We start from the raw sequence: 17,707 nt of genomic DNA, 5'->3' as shown, positions 1-17,707 counted from the left end.
TGACAAAGGCAGCATATATTGAAATGCTCACCGAGCAGAAAGACCCACAGGTGCTATAAAGACTCCGGGAAGGGGAAATGAAGGGTTGCATAAAGAAAAGCTTCATGCAGGAGATAGGACCTGACCACAGCTTTGAATGGTGAAGGCTTGAGTACAGAGGAGCAGAAAGAGGCATTCCAGGTGGGGACAAAGAGGACAAACAAAACCTGAGAAGAAAGAATGGAGAAGCGACACACAGGTAGAGGCAATGGCAATGTCCGGGGGAGAGGAAGAGAAGCACGGTGTTCATTTATTGCTATGCTTCAAAACATCCACATGTTAGGCATGCAGATGTTACACAACAAACTGGAGAAGGTTTTAGCAAGGCATATATTTGGGGAACAATTAGTAGAACCTTCTGGGGATCCAGTGCCTATAGTTTGAGGAAATGGGGAGAAGATTCAGAAGATGAATTTAAATCAAGATAAGAACTGACACCCTGACCGGTTTGGCTCAGTGGATAGAGTGTCAGCCTGCAGACTGAAAGGTCCCAGGTTCGGTTCCGGTCAAGGGCATATACCTTGGTTGCGGGCACATCCCAGTGGGGGGTGTGCAGGAGGCAGCTGATCAATGTTTCTCTCTTATCAATGTTTCTGACTCTCTGTCTCTCTCCCTTCCTCTCTGTAAAAAAAAAAAATCAATAAAATATATTTTTTAAAAAAGATAAGAACTGACTTGAATATAATAAGAAAACAATGAACAGTTAGGGACAATGGGTACCACTGGGAAAAATAAAAAACGTGCATGTAATAAAGTCATTTTTATATCTTTGCAAACATGAAAACACTCCTTTGTTCACTGATTACCACACATATATTTTATGAATAATGCTGAGTCACCTCACATATTTCTCTGGTTCTTGTCCACACAGTTGTCCCTGGTAGGGGTCCATTAAATGGTGCTAACATTGTGGAAGCTCAACTCAGGTGTTAGGATGTGGCATCCACCTTCTTAACTTCAGATTGCCAGTCTAAATCTTGGAGACACGTAATCATGGAGTGCACAAACTGATTTAAACAATGTGATGCTCCAGAGGCCAGAGATGCTGTTTGTTCCCTTCACTGCCATCTCTCTGGAGTGTAGGACACGCACAGATATAAGTGTAGGACAGTCACTCGCATAATATTTATTGAAGACAGAGCAAGGGAGGCAAAGAAGGAGAGGGCACGTACTTTCCATCTTTTCTTCTCCCCGGTGCATCTTTTCATTTTTCACTTCAGAAGTCACTGAACAAGTATTTCCTGAGTGCCTTTTATGTGCCAGTCGCTATTCTATGTGTTGGGGATAAAGCAGTTATTAAAACAGACAAAAAAATTCCTGCTCCCTTGGAACACTTTCTAGTAATGCACACTCAGCAGAAAGCCCCTTTTCATCCCAGCAGAAGGTGCTTTCCTTGTAATGAGCTTCTATGTTAACTAGTGTGTGTGTGTGTGTGTGTGTGTGTGTGTGTGTGTGTGTTTAAGAGGGATTAATTTTCAATTAACAGGTATTAAAAACTTTTTCCAACTTAATCAGGTCTTTCTAAACTTTTGTAAACATTTGCAATTAAAAGCTGCCACACATAGATAATATTGCTCTGGCATAGGAGTGGTGTGTTTAAGGAAAGGAATAAAGAATTAAAGCCATTTCGTAATAATGCTATTTTCACATGTTACAAGGTGCTAGTACAGAAATGATAACGTAACTCTTTACAATAACTGAGTATAGTACTGCTTCTTTTTTAGTTTAGACTAAAAATGTGGCACAACTGACTGGAATAAAACTCTTGGGATAAGTTTTGTGGGGGGATTTGAATATCCAAATAGCTAATATTTTATTCCTTTTTAACAATCGAAAGCCCTTGTTTTAGTTCCTAAGAATTCTCATCACATTGTTTGCCAGATTATAAAACTTATTTTTCTCATCACATTGTTTGCCAGATTATAAAATACTTATTTTTCAAATTAAATTTATGTATTGACTTTCTTATCAATCATCTTATTGTGCAATCAATATTATTGTCCTTTGATTTGTAAACAACACGTAAGAGCCTCCACATAACTTTTTAAGGCTTATTTAGCTTTGTCCTATTTTAATGCTTCTTTTTAAGGCAGTATGTATATAGTGTGTTAAATTCCTCAAAACTCTCCTTAAAAATCTTTGAAGTTAATACTTTTGTGCAACTGTGTTTTGAATAAAGCCATGACAGTGTTAAAACAAATAAAAAATTCAATACTCCTGATTATTCCTTTATTGTTTCTGACTGTTCTATGTGTTTTCTGAGACTACTGTAACTTAAAGTTTTGAAACAGAATTGCTTCAAATAAGTTGAAGATTTGTTGCTAAAATAAATAAATAAATAAGTAAAATCATTGGAAATGACCTAAAATGGTTACACCCTAACAAGACTAGCCAGAAACTAAGTTGCATTTGTGTAAACCTCTGGTTTATTTTCAACATAGGTCAATTGGGAAGGGGTGATTGGAGGTGTACTTAATTATCTAACGCAATTATTTCATGAATGAGTCGATAAGTAAAATCATTGGAAATGACCTAAAATGGTTACAGCCTAACAAGACTAGCAGGAAACTAAGTTGCATTTGTGTAAACCTCTGGTTTCTTTTCAACATAGGTCAATTAGGAAGGGGTGATTGGACGTGTACTTAATTATCTAACTCAATATTTCATGAATCAGTCAAATTTTTTATTGATTAATAGAAAAATGATAGCTGGAGAGAGTAATTCAAAGTTACATGCTAATGTGAGACAAATTTCAATGAATTGCCCATGAATGTACCAAACACTATTCAGAACTCTAGTTACACCTACGTTTCACTTCACTACACTGCTATGAGAGCATTTCATTAATCTTACCTCTGTTTCCCCTGTAAGGGATCATTGCATTGCAATAGAAGGCAACCCCTGTGCAAGATCAAGTCTACGAAGCAGAGTAAATAACATTAGCATCCCATAATCCTCAGGCACTCATTATCTCACAACCACACACATGCATACATATACTTCAGCACAGAAGTCCCATAGCTTAACTTGGGCTTCTTAATTAAACAGCTTTCTTTGCTAGATTACAGAGGAGAAAGTAATTTGCTACCATATTTGTCTTAATTCCTAAAATAATGTTATTGGTAATCTAATTGGTGAGTTGCAATCCAAATGATTGCAAGCACCCAGATAGGACCCCCATATGACTGTAAGATATTGACTTGTATTCCAAATTCCCACTGCCTCATATTAGAGACTGCTTCCTAGGGGCACAAAGGATGAATGTTTAAAAACTCATTAAATGCTAGTCGAAATGTAATTTAATCTCACAGAAAGGTCCAAATGATTTTCTAACCAAAAACATCTGTATTCCCTTGTCCTCTTAATAATCATGCATTACAGTAAAGTTTGTAAGTTGTCTGACCCACTTCTGTGACACTGTTCTATGATGACACAGAATATGTCTGTCCTATCTCCACATCCCAGAACCTCATCAATGTCAAACAGAGGTAGATGCTGAGAAACGTTGTGCATGAAGGTTAGCATTTCACTGATTTGTATTGAAAGTATAATTTCTAGTAAAATATATATATGAGTATGTAAATATAAGTATGGATACAACTTTATGTATATGAATGCAAATGTGTACATAGAACAATGGAAGAGAGAATGGGTGTCATTGTTCTACTGAGAAAAGCAAACAGCAATCTCACATTTTTTGAAATATTTCACCGTTTAACACAGCTGTGGAAGTTTCGCAGGCATCCAAAAAGGCCCGTTTATTTTGTTAAAGAGAGGAATTCTGACATCGTAGGGCAGGGAAAGAGCGCTGAGCAAGCAAAAGCAGGACTTGGTCGGCAGAAGGACTTTCTACATCAAAGGAGGAGGAGGAAGAGGGAGAGGCAGGTGGTCCTCTCCTTCCCACCATCTGGCCTCAGGGGAGGAAGGGGGCTTCTCTCAGAGCCTCTTTACTTTGCCAGTTAGGGATGTTCGTGTTGTGGATCAGAAAGGGGAAGTGGGTCCTTAATGTAACATTGTCAGATTGGCAAATAACAGTACAAGATGCCTAGGTAAATTTGAATTTTAGATCAACAACAAACTGTATTTGTCCCAACTATTACATTTGAGAGTCCTGTATTTTCTCTGGCAATCATACCCAAGAAGTAGGAAGTGGAATTTCCCAAGAAGGAAATTTCAAATTGACTGCAGGATTCCCAGAGTTCCAATTTTTTTCTTTCTATGCTACACCTGTCACATCATTCATACCCAAGAAGTAGGAAGTGGAATTTCCCAAGAAGTAAATTTCAAATTGACTGCAGGATTCCCAGAGTTTTATTATTTTTTTTCTTTCTATGCTACACCTGTCACATCGTGTCTCTCTGTGCTGAATCAATGACAACAGTGGGGATTTTTAAAAATCACAAGCTGTTGTATTTGATTATGTTATGATGACTTCCCAGCTTTCCCAGCGAGAAAACGGTCCACTCAGGGACCTGGATCCTGGGCTCTCGGTAGAAGATGCAACTTCCCAGATGCTGGCATAACTCAGACTACATCAGAGGGACTTCCTGCTCTAAAAGAAGTCTGCGTGGCCTCGTGCCTTGGAACATGAGAAGGTAGCAACAACGGAAGGAGGTGAGTCTTGGAGAAACCTGGACCTCATTTCTGGCTCTGGCAACCACCCTCTGCTTAAACAACGCAAGTCATTTCAATGTTGTTGTGGCCCCCGGCATTCCACCAATAGGGGCTGACAACAACCCCATCATCTCCTCACTGAAAACAGTTTGACAAGACTAAGATGGAAACTCTTCGAAAAAAACTGAAATCTAATGGAAAACATTACCCTCGTTGTTTAAAAAATGCTTACTTCTCAGAAGGACCCGGGGTGGCAGAGAATATGTATAAATATGGACTTTCTTTTTAAATAAACTGATGTCTCATTTCCCTGGCATTTTCAGAGAGCATGCCACAATAAGCCAAGACTTGAGAAGAATATTTCTCAATCTTGCATCTGAGCATATTGAAGAAAAATTTGCATTTTCTTGATGAGTCTGAGGCAAGATTAAAAACCTCGGTTATTGTGCCATCTGTGCTACACAAAACCAGGAAACAAGAAACAAATGCATGAAAAGATTTTCTACTTTGAGGGCTTCCAGAGGCGTTGCAACATGGAGCACGGTTTGCACTTATGCTAAGTGGCCCCGGCTGTGGGCTCTCACAGTGCTGTCATTTCTCATCGCTGTCATAGGTCATCATTTCTCCTATGCTAAGTGGCCCCGGCTGTGGGCTCTCACAGTGCTCTCATCTCCGCTGCTGTCATTTCTCGTCGCTGTCATAGGTCATCATTTCTCTTTGGTGCTGTTTCCCATCCTCTCCCTTACTTTCAATGCCATTTTATTGGGAAAGGCACGTATCCTGTGACAAAGCATGCGGAATTTGCCACTCGGAGGCATTTTTACTTACTTCTGCATTGCTGCCTATTTTCCAAGTGGCTGAGATTGGCAGTTTCTGGGAGGCTCTGATGGATAGCTTCATGTCAAGCACAGGTCCTGTGTACATACAATCAGTGATGTTCGTTTCAAATGTTGAATGCTTAATATACCTCCACATATATTAATGATTGTGTTGTTTTTAGAATCATATATCTATTATCAAGTCGTAATGAAATGCTATGTCTGACAGCTGCTGAACTCTTTCAGTGAGCTGAATTACCATATTCCTTCAGTTAGAGCACACTTGAATAAACATTTTAATGTTTCTGAAGTTGAGATAAGTCTTACAATTGATAGGCGTTTTTAATGTGATAATGTTCCTTGGGTTCCAGAAAAGCTTCTATTAAGAACAATACATCTTTGACTGACAACTTCATAGATTAAAGAAACAGGAATCGTTTTAGAATTTTTTTCATGTACTGTTCAAAGTAGTTTATGCTGTGAGAAAAGAATATTACTGATATTACTAATACAGCCTTTACTCATCATCACACCTTCCCCTCACATCATTATCTCTACCCTGACTCTAAAGGCAAGTATAACTCCGATATATAGCCTTCCAATTCATTGTCCACTTTGACATACAGCCTACTATTTCACGTACAGATATAGGGAATTTAAAATATCTGTTATAATATTGGATGGTTTTATATTATAGAGTGACATAATAATATTGTCATGTGATTTGTTTGTATCACTCCACATTAGGTTTTGAGTACTATTGCAATATGGGTAGACACAGTCCTATAGTAATATCTGTAGGAATAGTTCATTGCTTTTAACTGCAGTGTGACCTTATCACAAATCACAATTTATATATTCATTTGTCTGTTGCTGGGTATTTAGTTTGCTTTAAATTTTTTCTGCTACCAATGATCTTCAGTGAATGAGCTTGCTTGTGTCTCAGGCTCGTGTGCCAGAATGTGTTAGAGTGGTGCACTGGACCCAGCTCCAGTAACTCCTGAGAGCCAATGGCGCCCATCTTTCCTTCTGCCTTCCATGATGACCATGGTAGGTGCATTTACACCATGGAAAATGGCAAACCTACCAATCCAACTCCCTGTCCCCAACCCGCACTGGATATATATTCCTTGAAGTGAAATCACTAAATATTAGAGAATGCTTGTTTTCATTTTTTCTGGATGCAGCCTATCTACTCCCACCTGACAGCAAATTAAATACGGCCTTAAAATATCTTTAGAAAGGCCTGACATTGCCAGATATGTTCATTTATGCCATCTTATTACTGGTTTCATTTGCATTTTCCTCCTAATCAGTTGAGCATGTTTTCATATGCATAGTAGTTATTTGGATTTCCTTGCTTTTAAATTGCTTTTTTTGCCTGTTTTCAAATTGGCCAGTATTTTTCTCAATGAATTATAGGAGTTCTTTACATAGACTGGAAAATTAATCCTTGTTTGTTACAATCTACAAATTTGTGTACAATATACAAATAACTTTTGTCAATCTGTTGCTTGTCTTTTAACCTTGCTTATGGTATTTGCCATTTACTAGCTTTGTGACCTTGAGAAAGTTACCTAATACCCACGTATATCATATTTCTCATCTGTAAGGCTGGAGTAGTAATAGGACCCACCTTATGGATTAGGTTGATACATGTCTATCAGTGCCTAGCAGTATTGCTTGTGTTGTTGTTATTATATTGTTCTATGAAAGTTCTGGGTTTTGATATAGTTCTTTTTTTCTTTGTGGTTATTTGTTGAAGACATTTTTTCTAAATTCAAGAGGTGGGAAAAAAGACTACTCTATTTTCTTGTAGTTTTGGAATTTTTTTTATGTTTAGGTCACTTATACATTTGACTCTGCTTTCTTCTTCCCTTTATTCTGAGCACCGAGCCAGAATTCCTGGAGCCAGTAGGTGCTCAATACATGTTTACAGAATGAAGAAAGGGAGAGAGGAAGACAGGAATTCTCATTAATTTTTATAAGTGATCCTGCTAAGAAACTGGAAGGAGAGAGAGATGAAAGAAGAGTGGGTGGGACAAATTATTATTAACTATACTTACATCCTTTTAAAATAGAAATCCCTTACTCCCTTTCACATTTATGTCAAATCTTATGAAAGCTTTAACAATTGCTAACTTCTAAGAAAAGCAAGGACACTTGGTATTCAGGCTTTGAGATGTTTTATACACAATAATGAACTCTCCCTTTATTCCCTTCCCATATAAAATCTGGGTAATTCTTAGACCCTAAACTGTCTATCCATGAGTCATGTATTTTCTCTATATATTTGGGGGAAATCCAATTTATGGTCAAAAATGCTCTTTAAGGCCACTGCTCTTCTCATTGTGCATAGGCCATATAGAACTAGCACGCAGTATACCTGTACCAGGTAGTGTCTATAGACTGAAGAGGTAAGGGTACCACTGGCAACTGAGGAGTCCCCATATTCAAAAGTTTGGAAACCATCAAACTAAATGATAGGCAAATGCTTACCTAGAGCTGAAATTTTTAAATTCATGCCAAGCTGGAAAGCCTCAAAGTTCACTATCAGGTGATTTCACCTTGTTGGCACCTTATATTTGCACACCTGCTTTCATTCCCTCATCAAGCAATTAAATTGTTCAAGTGTTAAATTTCTGAGATGAGGGATTTTATTCCTTTTAATAATATTCCCCATTCTCATGAGTTATGCAATGCACATCTCTAATGCCCACCTTACAACATTGGACCACTTTATAGGGGGCCCTTGACTTCACATTATTAGCCTTTCTTACAACCAAAATTTTTGTGATCAATCATCGCTGTGCCTAAAACACTCTTTTTGCACCAATTTGGGCTTAAATATATCAGCTCCCAAGTGCACCATTCACTTCACAGTGCTGTGGTTAGTCTCTCAGACATTTGCTTTTTTGTACAATTACCACTTTCGTGAGTCAGTAGTCTGTGATGCAGCTACCAGAATGCTGCTTTGGGGTTCATAACAATTGGTGGAAGTGGAGAAAGTAAGAGTAATGGTATTTAGAAAGGGGAAACTATTACAAGAGTGAAGTTACTATCGTGCTGAAATTAAAATACTTAAAACCTCAATAGCATCCTCATTTGTCTTGAAGTGACCATTTATACATTCAGTTTATAATGGAAAAACATATATAAATGTGTAGAAAATGCTAGACATACATATAGGAAAATGTGTCTAAAAGGTGATATATAATTATGGATTTGAAGGAAGTATGTTACATGCAATTGGAAGACAGTGTTCTGACTACATTTGTTCCTGTTTCTATGAGAGGAGCTCTGTTTAATGGATCTTTATATCTCAGCACCTTTTCTGAATTAAATTTAGTGAGTAACATTGGTTAATAACATTATATAAATTTCAGGTGTGCAACTTTATAATACGACCTCTGTATAGTCACTCCATTGGGTGCTCACCACCCAAAGTCTAGTCTCCTTCCATCACTATGTATTTGATCCTCTTCACCCTTTCCATCCTCCTCCCACCTTCCTTTTTATTGCTGCATTATTCATAATAGCCAAGACATGAAAATAACCTAAGTGTCCTTAGATGATTGGATAAAGATGAGTAGGTAGGTAGATAGATAAATAGATATAGATATATAGATGATATATAGATATATAGATATATAGAATATGGGATATTCTATATATCTATACTAGGGCCCAGTGCACAAATTTGTGCACCTTGAAAGGAACTGTGGGCTGCGAGGGTCTTGGCCCATCTTCCACGACCCAACCCAGCCCCTCTAGCCATGGCCCCTGGTTCCCTATCTGCCAGCAGACCCACACCCACTGGCCCTGCTCCCACACGCTGATACCCTCTGACGGTGCAGAGTGATTGGAGCAGGCACCAGCAGGGGGTGTGAGCAGCAGCTGCTGCCCTGAGGACAGCAGTTGGTGCGAGCACTGGGCGGGACCGCGGTGCATGGGAGCAAAGAATATTCAGTAACCACCAGAGGCTCACCTCGATGACAGTGACCGGCGCCCCGCCTTGCTCTGGCGCCCAGCTCACCTACTCCACCCTCCTGCTGCAGCCGATGCCCACCATGTTCTGCATGTGCCCCCTGCTGGTCAGCACATGTCATAGTGACTGGTTGTTCGGTTGTTCCGCATTCAGTCTACTTGCATATTAGGGTTTTATGTATATAGATATACATAAAAGAGATGAAATATTCCCATTTGCAACAACATGAATGGATTTTGAAAGGATCGTGCTAAGTAAAATAAGTATAAAAAGGACAAGAACCATATGATTTCACTCATATGTGGGATATAAAGCAAAAAGCAGCAAACAAACTCATAAATACAGACAACAGAACAGTGGCTCGCCCTTACTAGCACCCAAGAGATGTGTGTTGCACCAACTAGTTTAATTGTGTGCGAGCCTCTTTCTATTCACTCTGATATCCAAGACCAATCTCACTCTGTAAAAATTTAAAGAACTTTGTGGTTAGAGCTTTCCTTGGTTTCTGCTCTCCCACAAGAAAGCATTCCCCTCTAACCTCCATGGATAACCCTCACCAAGCGTAAGCCTCTCGTATGGTCTACACAGATGCTCACTCACGTGGAAGTGCCAAAATCCAGCTTTCCCCCATTCCTTCTTCTTATCTCTCCACTATTTCCTTCGCCAGCCATCTTCGCGACAAAATGGATGGGTGCGATATTTACACATGAGCAAAATGACTCCATTTAAATGAATTTCCATCCTTCTGCCCCTTTTGTGGAGCTTTTCCCGGGTGCCAGTGAGAGCTTGGCTGGAGAAAGCCTGAAGGGATGGGTCTGTTATTGGAGAACGGAGAGAAAGGGGCATTTTTACGAGAGGGGGATCATTTTGATGCTTCCCATTAAAACATTTTTAGTGTTCACATTTCAAGCTTAACACAGTCTACCCTGTAAGTTGGCAATATCCCAGACCTAAGCACCAATAGGCTACTCAGGGCTTCCCGCAATGAAGGGCTTTGCTAGCAATGAAGCAGGCAGCTCTCTCTTTTCTCGTCACCATCAAAAGAATAAATTACTAAACAATAGACAATCCTGCTTCATTTAAAACATATGAAACACTTCACAATAGTATTGCGGTCTTTTTCGGTCAAATGGAACAGCTGTTTTAAAGGCATAGCATTAAACCTTAAAGATTCTGAATCTAATTTAGGATGATTTAATCCATTAAAATACACACTCCCCACTAAGGGCAGGCTGTCGATTTCACTAAAGTTATAAAATTGATTTACAAAATGGTCTTAGAAGAGTCTATTTCTTTGAGACATTGTGATAAGATCTTCCTTTCAGAATGTCAAAGACCTTGCTTAATAATTAGATTTTTTTTAAGCCAACAGATGTTCATTTTTAAAATAACAACGACTAGAGAGACTCCCTATAAATAGAATCCTGCTCTGAATGCTTATGAGGCTGTGGTCTAACCCCGTAAGTTTTTCCTGTTGTGAAGTTATACATTCAGCTAGAACTTTCCTGCCTGTGTATTTTTGCCGATATCACCGGGTTGAACAATGTCTGTCAGTCAGTGCCACATGAGCCAAATTTATCTTTTGTTTCTGAGGTTTCATTTATTCTGCCACCTCATAAGAATGAATGACGATTTTAGCTCTACCCCTGTTACTAAGCTAGTGGTCAGCAATTTCTGGCAACTTAAAAAGAGGTTGGAACCAATGGTTTCGAATTCAGATAAATATATGGTTATTTAAGCCACAAAGGAAATAACGGCATCGAACCGGGATATTCTTGAAGTCAGCAGAGCCGCCTGCTTCCAATCAGTAAACCTATGTGCCAAATCATTTTCGGGGAAGCACATTTACAGATGTATTGTTGAACTTCCTGTGTGTCTGCTGTGAGAAGAAACACAGCCCTAAAAGTACAATCCTGCAGAACAGAAAAGGGTGAGAGAGCTGTGCAGCTGACACATGCTGTTCACGACCCTCTGAGATTTCCCTTTAGGTGGTAGTTAGCAGTATGGTGTCACATATGATCTGGCAAAATAGGGAGTCACAAAATCTAATGTGTCAGCAAAGATATCTGACAAGAAAGCAAAAAAGATGTGTGTGTGTGTGTGTGTGTGTGTGTGTGTGTGTGTGTGTGTGTTTGTCTGGGAACATTAAAAAATATATAGTCTATTGGCAAAATTTTACACTAGGGCATTCTACAATCAATAGTTACCGACTAATTGCGATCAATATTTTTGAGCATCTACTTTATGTGAAAAATTGATCTCAACACCATAAGGCATACAAGAGAAGGAACTTATTAGAGACCCACCTTTAAGGAGCTAACTTATCTCTTAATTGGGCCAAAAACGCTAACACATAGAAAGATGACAACTCTCAGAGGCGGAGTATACATGACCAGGAGGTGGCACAGACAGTAAACGCTGTGCCTCAGAAGATTACCTGGAGCCAGGGAGGTCACTGACTATTCCCAGGCAGAGGGAGATGATAAGTGACCCTGAGCCTTGTTGTCAAAAGCAAGTCCTTTACATTCTAGTATTTACCCTTGGGCAAGTTCCTTGATCATATGATTCTTTAAAAATCAATTAATAAGCTACTCTATTCACTTGACTTCAGTGTCTCCCTCCTAATTTGCAAGGACCAAGCGAAAACCTCCCTCAAGAACACACAGAGTGTGGGAGGTGTATTCATACCTCTGAACAGATGTTGAATGAATAATCATAGTGCTTATTCTGAGCTAAATCCAACAACAAATATATTAAAAGCAACAAACTCTGAATGTTTAAAAAACCATGGCTATTTAAAAAAAAAAAAACTAACCAAAATTACATTAAAATGTTTGCCTCCCGGAGGTTAAAAGATCAAAAAGAGCACAAGATTAGGAAGTGTAAATGCTCTCCATAGTAGTGGAATAGTGTTTAAGGTATACTAGCACAATAAAGTCACTTCCAGCAGATGATGATAGTGTGTGTGTGTGTGTGTGTGAGAGAGAGAGAGAGAGAGATGGGGCAATCCAACCACCAAATAATAGAGATTATAGAGGAAATAGAGCCCAGCAATACTAAATACTCAAGGAAATAAAGTTCAACAGGATACAAAGGGAATCCCAGTGTAGACATTGTAGAAGAAGCACCAATTTCTATGAGAATAGTGCATGTCTTGAGAGAACAGATGACATGAACATAATTCTAAAAACTAACAAATAGTCCAAGGCCAATGAGGGGGAAAATTACTGGCAAAGGAACATATAGAATATTGGATATTGGTAAGAAGAAGAAATAAATTAGATCCAAATGTCACATCATACACCATAATAAATTAAAGGGTAAAACACACACTAAAAACTATATGTGTCAGAAAAAAATAGAAAACACATTTGTAAAATGACATAGATAAATGTTTTAAAAAGAAAGTGATGAAATTCCAAACTGACAACATAACTAATGAAAGTCTCAAATTCCAAACATATAAAGAACAGATACAAATAATGTCAATGCTCACATTTCACTGGAATTAGAAAAGAAATGTAAATCAAAATTCACTTACCACTACACAGCTGTGAAACCAACCATAATAAATACTACTAATAAGAGTCAAATGTTAAAGACAAAAATTCTGCAGGGAAGGGAAGACATTCACAGTAAACCACTTGACGGAATGTGAAACAATATTTACGAAGCCATAATAACATAGAGTGTCCATGGACATAACATGCAGAGTGGGGGAAGCAGGCGTGAGAGTTTCAAAAGCTAAGTGGTTGCAGTAGTTAATTTCTAACATTGTAACTAATGAAATAGCAATTGAAGCATTTTTTTAAAAATAAATATGGACCTAATTACATGAAGAAACAGACAAAAGGAATTGAAAGTCGTGACTGGAGGCTGGGCTTGTGAAGGAGAAATGTGGAGTAGAAGACTGCTGGTTTTTAGAAATGTTTTCGCTCTAGTCAGCTTTGTGATAATGCTTCCTTTGAAAATCAATTTCTTTCTAGTGCAATTAATTGATTTGAGAACAACTTGAGCTTACCGTAAATTTCGCATTTCCTTATGCGCAATTTCGTCTGCAACAAATACTAGGAGGTAGTTAGCAGTAGTTAGCACCAGCTGAGATTGGAATACACAAAACACACACAGACACCCTCAAATATCTACCAGCTCCCTCCACGCACCATGTGTATGAGCCACATGCATCCACAGCCCTTATTATGTAGGCATCTTACTCATAAAGATGACCAGCAATAAATAAGTACAACGGTTCTTCTTTGTTACACCAACACTGACAATTTTAGTTTTTATAAGTTTTGCTCTTAACTAAAGTATTTCTAAAATAGGATTTTCTTCCTAATCATTGTGTGTCAAATCGTTGTATGTCATTGATGAAGTATTTGAGCATTATGTCCCTAACCCCATTTTTGGCCTGTGGCATTTGTTGGTTTGTTTTTTCATTAAGACTTTTTTAGAGCAGTTTTAGTTCTACAGAAAAATTTAGCAGGAACCACAGAGCATTCCCAACACACAGTTTCCGCTATTATTAATATCTCGCAAACGTGTGGTACATTTGTTACATTTAATAAGCCAATATTGACACATTATTATTAACTGAAGTCCATAGTTCATTCTTTGTGTTGTGCATTCTCTGGGTTCTGACCAATGTATGACCATGTGTGCACCATTACAGTATCATTCATAATATTTTCTCAGCTCTAATAATCCTCTGTGATCCGCCTGTTCAGCCCTCCCCCCAACACCTGGAAATCACTCATCTCTTTACTGTCTCCATAGTTTTGCCTTTTAGAGAATATCACATAGTTGGAATCATAGAGTATATAGCTTTTTCAAATTAACTTATTTCACTTAGTCATATGAACTTAATATTCTACAATGTGTTTTTATGACTTGATAATTCGTTTTATTTTATTTCTAAGTAATTTTCCATTGTATGGATGCACTCGTTTGTCTATCCATCACCTCCTGCAGGACATCCGGGTGACTTCCAAGTCTTTGCAATTATGGATAAAGCTGCTATAAACAAGTGTGTGTAGATTTTTGTGTGAACATAAGTTTTCAGTTCATTTTGAGTGCAGTTTTCAATTTAAGGAACATGATTGCTGGATCATATGTTAAGAATATCTTTAGTTTTATAAGGAACCACAAAGTATCTTCCAAAGGACTGTACCGTTTTTCATGCCCAAGAGCAATGAGTGAGCGTTCCTGATGCTCCACCTCCTTGGCCGCCCTGGGTGCTGTCAGTGTTTTGGATGTTGGGCATTCTAATAATTGTGTAGTATTGTAATTGTTTATTGTTTTCATTGCAATTTCCTAGTGACACTTTTTAATTGGGTTGTTTCTTTTCTAATTGTTGCATTTTAAGAAGTCTTTGTATAGTTGATACAGTCCTGTATCAAATATGTAAAGATTTTCTCAAAATCTGGCTTTCATTCTCTAAATAGTGTCGTTCACAGAGCAGAAGATTTTAGTTTCCAGTAAGTGTAACTTCCCTTTCTCTTTCCTGTGGTTATGCACAATTTTGCACAACTCGGTGATTTTTAGGAATTCATAGACTGTGTGTTAGCCACTGGCCACATTTATCCTTTTCAACCATTCATTCCTTTGATCAGATAATTCCATTTTGAATAAAGTCCCCAAAATAATAAGTCGAGATACTCAGTAGCATAACTTATGGTGAAAAGTGAAACATGGTAGCAACCATGCTTGGGTAAAAATTGCTGTTTAATATTTTAACCCTGCTGACTTGGCTTCTGTCATTATTTGCTTGCTAAAATAATAGGAAAGTTATTTTGATTTTCTGAACTTATGTAAGTTATCCCATTCTATTGAATACTCCATTGGTTGTGGTTTGAATACCCCCATGGATAGTGATCTTACTGGTCTTTCGAAACACATTCCTCTGCACCTGGAGACCATGACAGCACAATTACTCTAAATTGCCTCAGTGGCTCCAGATAATGTGTTTCTGTTGACTCAGTGGTCCCAAGACCCGATGGCTCCAGATAATGTGTTTCCGTTGACTCAGTGGTCCCAAGACACAAAACTTTAATTAATCTTTGTAACTAACTTGCTCAATCTAAGCTTCTGTAACAAACTGCTTTTTGCAAACCAGGTTCCTCATTCCAAACCTCGAGATGTAATCAATACCTTTGTGATATTTGCCTACCTACATAAGTCTGATGTTTCGGCCAAGAGGGCACTACGAGATTTGGAGAGCAAATTGCCGCCTCGTAGTCCTGGCTTTAAAATAAATGTGGCTCCTTAATACGACTTTTTGAGGCATCCTTGTGTGATTCGCGGGGTACAATACAACAAAAGCTAGAAACCTAATGCCAAACATTTGAAATTGGATAAGTAATACAAGAGAATACTAACAATATGAAATACAAATGGATATTGTGTTAAAAATTGCTACCATGTCAACATTCTTTACATATAAAAATCAGTTCATGGAAATATTAACAAAGAAAGTAACAGATAAAATATCATGTATACATTAATTTCAATTAACGAAATTTGTAATTTGACAATTAAAAATTCAGTAACAGGTACTAGTTAGAATAAGTAGCACTAAGTTGCTGTAAAAATAAATCCCACTATTTCATAGTGAAAGTTTACTTTTCATTCATGCAAAGTTGAATACAAATGTTTCAGGTAAACATCAGCTAAGGGACAAGTTCCTCCCATCTTTGACTCTACCATCCCCTGGGCCATGCAGTGAGTGCCTGGCCAATTTTTTTCCTCTGCATTTGGCTGGGAGATGAGCAAGAGTGTGAGGAGGAAGCACACAGGAAGTTTTTATGGGCCGGGTTTGGAAGGTTGAACTCACTTGCACCTACGTGGCACGCCTCCCTTCAAGGCAGGCTGAGATCAATGGTCCCCTGTGTGCCAAGGAGACAGAAGGATGCTCTGCACTTGACAAAATGAGACTCTGGTTTTCTTAGGCTCCTTTCTCCTTTCAGTTTTGCTTAATCTGTAATAACACATAAGTATCCCATATTATCTTACTCAGTTTGTTCCTGAGTCCAGATGATGAGAATGCAGCTAGCACTTATCCTAGTCTATTAGGTTCCTGTGTTCAGATAGGAAGAGATTTGATAGTTGGGATAATGTATCACTTCTTTCTTTAAAGAAAGGAAATTGAAATTTGCAGTGTCTCTGAGATTATCCCTTATTCTTCATTTCAGACACCTCCTAAATCAACTCAGATTGTTGCCTGTCCAATTTAAAAATTCTACAGCAAGATTGCATGTCTTGCCAAGGAACCAACATGTAACAATCCTCTCTGTAAGTGATGCCTAATTCCTAATCTACATATTTCTGTGGGTCTGTGTTTTTTTTTAAGAATAAGCAAAATGTCAAAGAAATTTTCTAAATAGCACAAAATATCCTACTTAAATCTTCTAACCTGCATATTAATAACTACTATTTGGTTATGCATTGGTAGCATTCATCAGTGTTGATTCTTTTATATTAACATACATATTTTATATAAGGATCTGTAAACGTTATATTTTGGCAGTGAAAAATCTTTATCATAATAATCTATTCTAAAACGTGTTTTTTTTCTATTTTAATGATCACTTTTCCATTGTTCTCCAGTTACCATTTAATTTTAACAAAAGTTTTGTAAAATATTTGGAAATTTTATAGAGTAAGTCAATCATTATTATTATCTTTTAAAAAATTATCTTATGTACTTGCTTCCTGATTTTTCCTATTGGGAAAATAGGTATTTACTATTGTCAATTTCTATTAAAATGTTGCATATGGACTCTTAATGTATATTTTCATTTCATCTATTTACAGCATAAATAGTATTTTTATATGTACTATATTTAATCTCTGTAATTATGAATATCTTAATTTATTTCCCTACTAAGGGTTTATTATATTCTGTTAATATATATGTTATGTTTCAAGATAAATCACTATTTATTGCTTTTGTTGTTATCACATTTATTTCTTCATTATCTAACTACATGTCATTAATGTAAGTGTGCAATTAATCTTTTTAAATATATTTTTATTGATTTCAGAGAGGAAGGGAGAGGGAGAGAGAGATAGAAACATCAATGATGAGAGAGAATCATTGATTGGCTGCCTCCTGCATGCCCCCTACTGGGGATCAAGCCCACAACCTGAGCATATGCCCTTGACCAGAATCGAACCTGGGACCCTTCAGTCTACAGGCTGACGCTCTATCCACTGAGCCAAACCGGCTAGGGCTGCAATTGATTTTTTA

Source organism: Myotis brandtii, unplaced genomic scaffold (genome assembly GCF_000412655.1).
Source record: "Myotis brandtii unplaced genomic scaffold, ASM41265v1 scaffold351, whole genome shotgun sequence".
In the NCBI taxonomy this organism is placed as follows: Eukaryota; Metazoa; Chordata; class Mammalia; order Chiroptera; family Vespertilionidae; genus Myotis; species Myotis brandtii.
Note: the sequence above shows the minus strand (reverse complement) of the source record.